This window comes from Protopterus annectens, chromosome 7.part0, assembly GCF_019279795.1.
Source record: "Protopterus annectens isolate FY-2018-M chromosome 7.part0, PAN1.0, whole genome shotgun sequence".
Lineage (NCBI taxonomy): Eukaryota > Metazoa > Chordata > Ceratodontiformes > Protopteridae > Protopterus > Protopterus annectens.
In genome coordinates this window covers 980,928,561-980,936,710 of record NC_056739.1, presented here as the reverse complement: position 1 = coordinate 980,936,710, position 8,150 = coordinate 980,928,561, and positions in this window count along the sequence as shown.

Below are 8,150 nucleotides of genomic sequence, written 5' to 3'. Positions count from 1 at the left end.
CAAAGAGCAGAAAAAACTTTTGGAAGAAATGACGGGTTTAGTCTTAGAGACACTCTATCCTTGTGAAAGATCAGATAAGGGGGCTTAACAGAGAGGGCTTGAAGCTCCGAAACTCTTCTGGCTGAAGTAATAGCTACCAAGAAGGCAGTCTTCCAAGATAAGAACTTTTGCTCACAAGTGGCCGCCGGCTCGAAGGGATGAGACGTCAAGGCTCCTAAAACTACATTCATATCCCATGGCAAGACAGGTTGTGACACCGGGGGGCGAAGCAACCAAGCTCCCTTAAGAAAGGCCTTACACAACTTATGACTCATGAGTGAAGGCTCAAAGGCAACATAATTAGAAATCGCTGCCAATTGGACTTTAAGCGTGGAGACAGCGGAACCCTGTCTAAAAAGAGTTGCCAAAAAATCTAATACTGAGGACACCGGGGCTGTCAGGGGGTCAAGGTTGTGCTGCTGGGCCCAAATGGTAAACCTTTTCCATTTATTAGAATATATCTCCTTAGTGGAAGCTCTGTGAGAAGAAGACAGAATCCGGACCATCTCAGGCAAAAGGATATGCTGTCTGACTAAGGTCGGAAGTGGAGCAGCCAAGCCGTTAGCTTGAGAGTTTGCAGTGATGGATGGGCCTGACCTGACTGAAGAGTCAGGAGGTCGGGAACTGGGTCCAGAATCCAAGGATCCTTCACTGCATACTTCCGAAGGAAAGGAAACCAAACTTGGCGGGGCCAGTGTGGTGCGATCAAAATCATGTTGCTTCCCAAGCAGATCGCCTTCTGAATCACCTTTGGTAGTAGTGGGACCGGAGGGAAGGCATAGAGCAGACCGGAGGGCCAATTGTGGACTAGAGCGTCCCTGGGTGACCCCCCCTGGAGGGAATCAGAGAGAAGAAATTGCTGCACTTCGCGTTCCAAGGGCTGGCGAAAAGGTCGCAGCAGGGAAACCCTCACTTGGAGAAGATCCGAGCCGCTACTCGGTTGTTCAGGGACCACTTGTGAGGCATCAGAATAACTCTGCTCAGCTTGTCTGCTATCACATTGGATTTCCCCGGAATGTGCGTTGCCACTAGAAATCTCTGGGAAGCGATCGCCCAGTTCCAAACTCTCATGGCTTCTCTGCAAAGAGGATAAGACCTGGTTCCTCCCTGCTTGTTCAGGTACCATACTACCGCCATATTGTCTGAGAAGATTGCAATGGTACCCTTGGGAAAAGAGCTGTGAAGTGCCTGCAATGCTAGAAGCACTGCCCTCATCTCCAGAACATTGATATGTAAGTGGGTTTCGTGATCCTGCCACGTGCCTTGAATCGTCCTGTCCAGATAATGCCCCCCCACCCTATCTGGGAGGCGTCCGTGGTCACTGTGGCAGTGGGGGAGGGGGCAGAAGAGTCGCCCCTGGTTCAGGTTGGAGGAGAGGAGCCACCAATGAAGATCTCGCCGGCAGGTATCCGTAATGAGAATCGGGTAGGACAGGGGCAGATCTTGGAACAACCACTGGGTCGACAGGAGCCATTGGAGAATTCGCATGTGCAATCTTGCCAGAGGGACAGAAGAATGGCGGCCGCCATCGACCACAAAAGCTGAAGGACCATCCTGGCCGGGGCTTTGCTTTGGGGTAGTAAGACTAGGACTTGGTTCTGTAGTATCTTTATCCTCTCTGTTGGAAGGAATGCTCACATCTCGACAGAGTCTAGCTCTGCACCTATAAAGGCAACCGCTGTGATGGCAGCAATACAGACTTTTCCCAGTTGAATGTAATTCCTAATAGATGCCCCAATTCGATGGTAGCACTCACGGCTTGAATAAGAAGATGCTTGGTGGGTGCGGTGAGGAGCCAGTCATCTAGATACGGAAACACCTGGAATCCCAGACATCTCAGGTGAGCCGTCACCACTGCCAGACATTTGGTAAACACCCTGGGGGCTGTGGTGAGACCAAAGGGCAGGGCTCGGAACTGGAAGTGACTGGCTCCTAGGCGGAAGCGTAAATGTATCCTGGACGCCCTGTTTATCTTGATGTTATAATAGGAGTCCTTGAGATCGATGGAGCACATCCATACTCCTTTTTCCAGCAATGTGAAAATGGATTGCAATGTGACCATCCAGAACTTGGACTTCTTTACGAAGCAGTTTAGGTGGCTGAGGTCCAGAATGGGTCTCAAGTCCCCTGTTCTTTTCGGCACCAAAAATAACTTTGAGTAAGTTCCTAATCTGGTCTGGTCTGTGGGGAGTGGCTGGATAACTCCCTTTCCGAGCAGCTTTGCGACCTCTATGGCTGCTTGATCCCGTTGATTGGGTGGCACGTCCGGGATTTTCCTTGAGGGTGGAGGGGAACAGATAAAGGGAATGATGTAACCTCTGGTGATGATATGAAGCACCCACTGATCCTGAGTGATGGAACCCCAGGCCCTTGGATGCATCGAGAATCGACCCCTGACTGGCTCTGGAGACGCACAGTCGGGCAATCCCTCAGGGACGCTGGACGGAGGAGCCATGAAAGGATTCGCGGTCTCCTGAGTTGCAGGGGCCTCCGCCACCTCTGGGGCAACGTCTTCCAGAATAATTCTCCCCCCTTTGCCCCTGGGGGGGGTCACTCTGATGGGCAGGGAAAGACTTTTGGGACTTTCTGAACCACATCTTTCCTCCCTTTGAGCTTTGGGATAAGGTCTCTAGGGAAGCAAAAAATGGGCCCCAACAGCAGACAAAGTCTTACCCTCCTGCTCACATCTAATGAGTGTGTCTTTCAACTTGGGTCCAAAAAGAGAGGACCCATCGAATGGAGCGTCAGTGAAGGAAGACTTGAAAGCCTCCACAAAGTGACACAAGCGCATCCAGGCTTGCCTCCTAAGGGCTACGCCCAAACTCGCTGCCCTACCTGCCCCTTCGGCTGCATACGATATGAGCCTCATGGACGAGTTAACAATGGACGAAAGGGTAGACAGCTGGGCGTTGACAGACTGCGTCAATGCCTCAGGCACGTTACCTGACAGGGAATCTCCCAACTCCTTTATGAGATCCCTTTGGAGCCTCGTAAAATGACATAAATAATTCAGCGACTGCAGGGTAAAGGTCGCTGACGTCAGGGTACACTTCCCATACCTATCCATGTTCCTGGACTCCTTGTTAGGAGGATGGATAGAAGTAGATGCCTCTGACACATCTTGCTGGGTGGCAGACGCCACCACCATAGCATCAACCGGAACTCCCTTGGTTAGAAACTCCTTGCCAGGGGGTGAGGATAAAAACTTGTTGGGGCGAGAAGGAACTGGCTCCACAGAATCAGAGTTTTCCCACACCCTTCGACAAATAAGGTCCAGTAACTCATCGAAGGGTGGAGACACCCAGGAGGCGGAGGGTTGGGCTCCAAAGGCCTTGAGGAAGACCGACTCCTCCGCGGAAAGGGTTTTGGATGGCCAGTCGCCCCTCTGTCTCAAGATCTCCAGGATATTGGAGAATGAGACATCGTCTGAGGATGACTTGGGGGACCCCTTCGCATCATTGAGGTCGGTGTCCGAGGTGACAGACTCATCTGGGGAGTCTATGTGCTTCCTCTTGCACAATTTTTTTCTGGGGGGCTCCTCAGGCACAAACTCTGAAGGCTCCTCGGAAAAAAGGGGACCACACAAGGAGGAATCCTCAGGCCTAGGAGCCGCGCTGTCCAAAGACAGGGGGCACCAGAAGCTCTAGCCGCTGTGTTTAGGGAAGGAGTCGCAGATTCGGGTGAACTCACTAGAGACTTGGCCAGCGCGCTCCTCATAGCCTCGAAGGCGGGCCCACCAGAATCTGAGGAGGGGCCCGTCCCCAAGACCATGACCGGTGTCGGGGTTCCCCTAGCTGAGGCGCCAAGAGGGAGACTCGGGGCTGAAACCAGAAGCCACGATGAGTCCCCCTCGGGCCCGGCTAAGGACACCCGAGAACCGAAACCTCTGGAAGGCACAGAAAGGGTAGGAGCTAAAGATGGTGTCGACGGACTAGCAGTGGGTCTCGGGACCGCCTCAAGGACTTCACCCGACACTACGAACTCTGACTCCAACAACACCAAGGTTGTCGGAGGAGGAAGAAATGGTATCGAAGGGGCTGGCTCCAGGGCTGACTGGGCTGGAGCCGAAAATAATTTGGATAAGACAGGTGACTGGAGGAGCCTCTGGACCACCCTATCTACATCCGAGTCTGAAAGCCTGGAGGACCTGGAGGAAACAGAAGGGGGCCGAGAGACTTTTCCTATTGGCTCTGAAACCAGGCTAGGAGGCCGACTCTGAATCGGCTCCAAAAGTATCGGGGCCGAAGCAGACTCGACCAGAACTGAGACTCCTTTCGGCGCCGATGGTTCAGGAGCCGACGAAACCGACCCCAGAGCAGAAACACTCTCCAGTGGCTCCGAGACCAATGGAGCTGACGAAGGAGACCTCGATTTAGACCCTCTACCCTGCGGCTCCGAAATCAGTGGAGCCGAGGAAGGGGACAGAGTACCTGATCTCTCGTCCCGAGACTCCAAAAACATTGGAGCCGAGGAGGGAGACCCAGCTTTAGATCCTCCATCCTTCGGCTCCGATGCCAGTGGAGCCGAGGAAGGGAACACAGATTTAGACCTTTTTGCAGGCGGCTCTGATGGACTTGTTGGAGCCGAAGACTTCTTTAGCCTCGATTTAGACAAGGGAGAAGAAGCCAAAGCTTCCTCAAAGGCTGGTTTGATGAGACCCTTGAGGATGAGCTTATTTTTCCTCTCGAGAAAGCATGGCAAACACTGCAAGACATTTGCAAGTGTTTGGCCCCTAAACAATAAACACAGATGGCATGGCCATCTGTCAACATCATTTTATAACTGCATTTCGAACATTTTTTAAAGGCCGATGGCTTATGCTCCTTTTCTTTGCCAGACATACCTACTGTCGACACACTCAAAACATACAAGGAAGGAAGGGGGGGGGGGAGAGCTCTAACTTAAACGCTCTAAGAGATAGGGCAAAGGCCCTCTAACTCAAATGGGCCTAGCCCACCAAACAGAAGGTATTACCACAACAATTCAAAGTACAAACACAATCAACCACAAATGAGCTAACAACCAGATAGCTATTAAAATAGCTGTTTGAGTATAAATTCTAAGCTAATTGTCAAAAAAGTGACCAAAAGGCCAAAAAGGAAGGGTACTTAGCCACAGCCAAGTCAAGACCACGTCGTTACTCTAGGAGCGGCAAATGAGATCTAGGGGTTTGGGTGTGGTGCACCCTGGGATAAGGGGGTTGGCCCAGCCAATGAGAGACTTCGTGCTAGTGTATCGGCCGAGTCGGAGCCGATTCTCGGCTCCGAGCCCATCAGTTATGAATGTAGGCGAGATAGGATCGGATTACATCAATGGTTCTCACACCGCTGCCTCCTCTTAAACCCCCAAATAACTAAACTATTACTCTTTACACCCACCCGAAAGTCCACCCCCTTACATTTCACTCTCACATCCAACAACAGTACTTTTATTTCTCCTGATCCAACCACTAAACTCTTAGGAATAACAATCGACAACAACCTCAACTTTGATACTCACATAAACACCACAATAAAATTAGTTAACAAAAAACTAGGATCCCTTTACAGAATCAAACCCTTTCTTACACCAGTAGCCAAGACCGCTATAGCCAGAACTCACTTAATCTCCACTCTACTCTGTGCTTCTCCTATATACACCAATCTCTCCAAAAACAACCTCAACAAACTAGCAACATCCTATAATAATATTGCTAGATTTGCTACAGGCTCTCCTTTCAGAACCCATCACTGTTTGAATCTCAAACAACTAGACTGACTAGAATTTCTTAACCAGCTCCAATTTCACCAACTTACAATAACCCACAAGACCCTGTATCAACCCAGCAACACTCCAATACTGTCTAGCCTCATTACCCCTTACAATAATCTCAAGACTCTATGCTCCTCAAATAAACTGCTGATCAATACAACCAAATCTAACAACTCAGCGGTGACTACTTCTTCTATAACTCTGTTGGTAAACTATGGAACCAACTACCCTCTGAACTCACCTCTCAGACTTCTCTCTCACTTTTCAAAAGGAATCTAAAACTATTTCTCAACCAACACTGGCTATGCTCCTGTACTAAAACTTTTTTCTTTTACTAATTTTCACCCCACATCCTTCACAATCTTCCCTTAATGTTTCAATTTACTATGTTATTGCATCTAAAACTTATGTATATATGTATAATGCACCCTCTCTTATACATTACCCTCTACGGAATTAATGCTTATGTTATTAATCACTACGAGTATTATAATTTGTACTAAAAAAATATTATTTATATACATCTAAGAATTGTCTTTTTTTATATATTGATCTGTCATAACTTCTATATTAATTAATTTTTTATGTTTCTTGGAGCTTTTCTCCCCGGGCCTGTACTGAAAATGGACATGTATCCAGCTAGACTAGCCCGGTCAACAAATGTAAAATAAAAATAAAATAAAATAAATAAAAATAAAATATTGGTGTCAAATCCAAAGTTGTCAGATGTGTCTCAGCACCTTAGAGCCTTGGCAGTAGATAGCTCAGCTGTGGCTTCCTCCTCAGGGGTCTATGTTCAGTCATCGAACAGAAAGAGCATTGCACGGCATGTTTCGTCGAACATGCTGCTCATAGAGCCATTAGATTAAGATTGCATTATGGTAGGGATCAGGAAATTTGCCCTTTCCCCACTGTAGTGCAGTCTCGAAGTTGGTATACTGTATATAATTAGCAGGGGGCACACTCTTCACATGAGGAGTTTTGCTGAATAGCATTTTCAATGTAATGCTGTTCGGTGATTTTTTGGTTTGATAACTGAACATCTCCTCGAGGAGATTGCTTTCAGAGTTGGGGAGGACAGCAGTCCAAAAACTAGTCTTTTTGGAGGCAAGATCTTCTCTGTCTCCAGAGCAACCAGTCTTTGAGGTTGTGAAGAGGGTGTTTTCTATCCCTGCAGAATGAACATATCCAGCCCTCTCGGATCTTCCAACTTCTCTCTTAATGTCTCTGTGCTTCAAGCCTCATCACTCTTTTCTACAAAGACAGCCCGTCTGAGAACTCCAGGGTTCCCATCAGGGTACTACAGTTTCTTCTGATGTCTCCCCAGAACATCCCACTGAGGAGGTCCCTAGAAGAAGAAGTGCAAGAGGAAACACTTGGATTCTCTACAAGAGTCAGTCACAGAGGATATGGACTTCAATGAAGGTGGAGGGTCTCCATGATCACCTCCTGAAGATGTCTCTTTTGGAGACACCCTTGAGATCCTAAAACAGAGAGGTGGTTCAACATCCAGCATTCCTTCATCCGAGGAGTCTGTATTCCTGGAAGCATTCTGTACTGGCCTGTCTACCTCCTGGGTTACTCCAACTGTCGACGAGCTTACTGAGTTGGTCTCTCGGCGGGCGTGGAAGGAACCTGACACAGTTTAACCCATACCCAGGAGACCAGACAAGATTCTGGCACCACCTTCAAGGAAGGAGTTTGGGCTAAAGGGGGTGCCCATTGATGCCACGGTCATGACGGCGGCCACCAAAAAGGAACTTGCCAAAGAAAGTTCCACTGTTCTTCCCAAACAGGGAATTTAGGATGATGGACAGGTTTGCGAAGCATAACTATGCTTCAGTGACCTTCACCTTAAGGTCGTTGAATTATTTGGCACATTTTACAAGGTTTTAGAGGGATTTGATTAAGGAGCTGTTAATACACTCTCAGCATCCATTTCTGCAGAGGTCCAGTCATCCGTGACTTCTCATTTGGCTACCCTGCACTCTATTTTGAATTAATCCATGAGGCTTGTTAAGCGTTAGCAGATGGAATTTCAAGGGCAATGAGTTCAGGCATTTCCATCAGGAGACTTACCTGGATGCGCATATGTGATTTTATGGAGCCCTTCAAGTCTTCGTTCGTCAATGCTCCTTTAGATGGCACATCTTTGTTTGGTCCCAAAATGAAGGACACATTATCCAGGTGTGAGAAGAATGGAAATTCTCTGCAGTGGGCGTACATTTTTTTGACCCCTCAGATATCTTGTTCAAGGACTCAATGAGGTGTTCGAAAGATGTGATTCAGGAAATCCCAGGGTCCTTTCCAGGACACACATGGAGGAGCTTCACCCAGGGCAGAGGGGAAACTCCAATGTT